The sequence below is a fragment of the Otolemur garnettii genome, unplaced genomic scaffold (genome assembly GCF_000181295.1).
Source record: "Otolemur garnettii isolate 467f Iridium unplaced genomic scaffold, OtoGar3 scaffold00020, whole genome shotgun sequence".
NCBI classification, from domain to species: domain Eukaryota; kingdom Metazoa; phylum Chordata; class Mammalia; order Primates; family Galagidae; genus Otolemur; species Otolemur garnettii.
In genome coordinates this window covers 7879692-7882426 of record NW_003852415.1, presented here as the reverse complement: position 1 = coordinate 7882426, position 2735 = coordinate 7879692, and the positions used below count along the sequence as shown (strand labels likewise).

General features: G+C 43.1%; 1 protein-coding gene across 1 annotated transcript in view; it reads left to right on the top strand.

The window, feature by feature from the left end:
• STON2 (stonin 2) overlaps positions 1-2735 on the top strand; it is a 193980-nt gene that overhangs the window by 10469 nt on the left and 180776 nt on the right. The gene's annotated exons all lie outside the window — the stretch shown is intronic.

The window sequence follows — 2735 nt, the reverse complement described above, 5'->3', positions numbered from 1 at the left end:
GCTCCACTTCAGATTTTGAGCAGTTGATGGATGTGAAAGACTTTTCTCATTGTGGAAATCGTCAAAATCACTATCAACAGCTATCATTCACTGAGTTTGACTTTGTGCCATTTCCTTTGCCAGGCAGTTTATACCACATTGCCTCACTTAATTTGCACCTCAAGGCTGTAAGGTCGGGAATAGTAGCATCTCATTTTAAAGATGAGACATACAGAGGCAGGGGTTAAGTAATTTGTCAGCAGCTAATGGAGATGGGCTTTGAAGCCACTTCTCTTAATCTCCTAGCTCTAGAAGCTGCCATCCTTAGTCACTGTGGTATCTGGAAGCCAAAGGAAATATGCTGTAAAGAGTTAACAGGGGCTGTCTGTCTATTCTTGTCACACCTTTGAAGATCTTGGAAGGAGGAAAACTGCACTTGTTTTCTCATTATCAAGTTCACTATATTCGTAGGGCAATTGAAGCATACTTCTTTCTCTTCTTTTCCCTGTCTTATCCTTCATAATATTTTTGTACAGTTTCTAAGGGGGTGGGGGAGTTCAGGATGGGGGATCTATTTGAGTAAATGCAGCCGGTCTCTCAGGCGCTCCCCCCACCAACTAATTGGCACAGGCGGGGCTGTGCTGTCAGCAGCAGCCGGGCCCCTTCCTTGCTGACTCCTCCAGCTGTGCCGTCCATCATGCTCCAGCGCCCTGGTGCTCGCAGGCTTGCTTTTGGTTGGTTTTAAGTTCCTGATTCCTGAGTAGGCCTCGAGGCAGATCCAAGGAATTGGAGTTGTTTGCTGTCAGAAATCAGACTCTGGTCACTGTGCTGTACTGGTGGGACCAAGGGCTTTGATTTCCTGTCATTTGGTTGCCTTTTTTCTACAATGAGGGTAGAGAATGTGCACCCAGTCAAGCCAGGCACTTTGCAGGGGGATTCCTGGCTATGTGAAAGCCACATAAGAGTGTAGGCTCACTTATACAGTATGCCTCTACTTATGGGAAACAAACTTACAGGGTAACAAAATATGTCTCATTCATGGAGCATGGTGAAGCGGTTACGAACACAGAGCCTGGGGCCGCCCAGAGCCTGTCTGGGTTTTAATTGTGTGGCCTCAGGTAAGTTATTTATTCTCCCCAAGCTTCAGTTTATCTCTGTAATGGGGATAAAACTAGAACCTACTTCATAGAGTTATTATGAAGATTACATGAGTTATTTAATTAAATGAGTCTTAAAGCTCTTTGACATCAATGTCTGGGAGATAGGAAGTGGTTTGTAAGTGTTTATCGAAGAGCACATAAAAATAAAGTGGTAAGCGGACGTCATGGTGTGTAGGTTAGGCGATGCTGTGTTAGGTGACGCTCGCGTGACCACAGTAAAGGTATTCGTGATGAGTACATGCAAATATTATTAAGTCTACACTATGGGAACTAGCCATTTATAAGAATCACATGAGAAATACATCTGTAAACTACCTTTTTGTAAAAACGTACATGGAAGAAACAATGTTAAGAGGAAAAGAGAAATCATGGATGTGACTTAGTGTTTTTGGCCCCAGTGTACTGGGAAGACATCTACCGTCATGTTGGCTGTAGAAGGCTTCTGCAACAGTAGTTTTGGGGGAAGGAAAGCCACTCGTCAGTTTTGGATATGTTACATTTGAGAGGCTTGTTAGACATTGATGGGAAGCATCTGTGTGGGAGTCCCTAGCTTCTAGATGGATCTAAAGCTGTGAAGGAAAGAAGATAGTCAGAGAAGGGTCCTAGGATTGAACCAGGGAGCATTCCGGCTCCAGTGGAAAGCTGCAGCTGGGAGGTGGTTCACACCTCTGGGAGGCCAAGACAGGAGATTCACTTGAGCTCAAGAGTTCAAGACCAGCCTGAGCAAGTGGGAGACCTCCGTATCTAATAAAAATAGAAAAATTAACCAGGCATCATGGTGGATGCCTATAGTCCCAAACTACCAGAAGGCTGAGGCAGGAGGATCACTTGAACCCAGGAGTTTGAGGTTGCTGTGAGGTGGGTTGATGCCATGGCACTCTAACCTGGGCAACAGAGTAAGTCTCTGACCAGAGAGAGGGAGATGTCATGCTGGGTCTCGTTTCTACTTTGTTCTTTTCTTCACTTTGCTATTGTAAAATAAAGTATGCAGCCATCACTATTTTCTTTGCATTTGAGAGCTTTTAGCATTTGAACTCTATAATGGACTTTGGAGTTAAGACTGGGGTTGGCTTCTTACTAGCTTTGTTCCTTTGAGCAAATTACTTAATGTCTGAGACTCAGTTTCATTATCTGTGAGATGAGAACTAGTAGTTAAAAATGTCCATCTCCTAGGTGTAAGGGCTCTGTAAGTGTTACATTAAGGCAGTGAAGCTGTACGAACATTTTATCACTATAAAATTTATTGCTTTGTTGCTGTAAAATTCTCACTGTTCATGTCAATACGTTAAAAGTGAGGTGCACTGACAACTCACACATGTTTAAAGCCCTTTGCATTTTCCCTGAACTGAAAACCACATTTTAATGTAACTCATATTGCTACTATTTTCCTTCTTTTCATTAAAAATAAAAGAGGAAGGCCAGGGAGATGCTGCAATAAATTCCACACACATATGCCAGTTACTTAATTGAAGCACGGCTTCCAGAGATCAAGTCTGGCTGTGTATGTGGTAATTGCTACATGAATCACAGGTGCACAAGCATTCAGGGATTTGGAAACTGAAACATAGCAAAAGAAATATTCCTGGAAAAAACAGC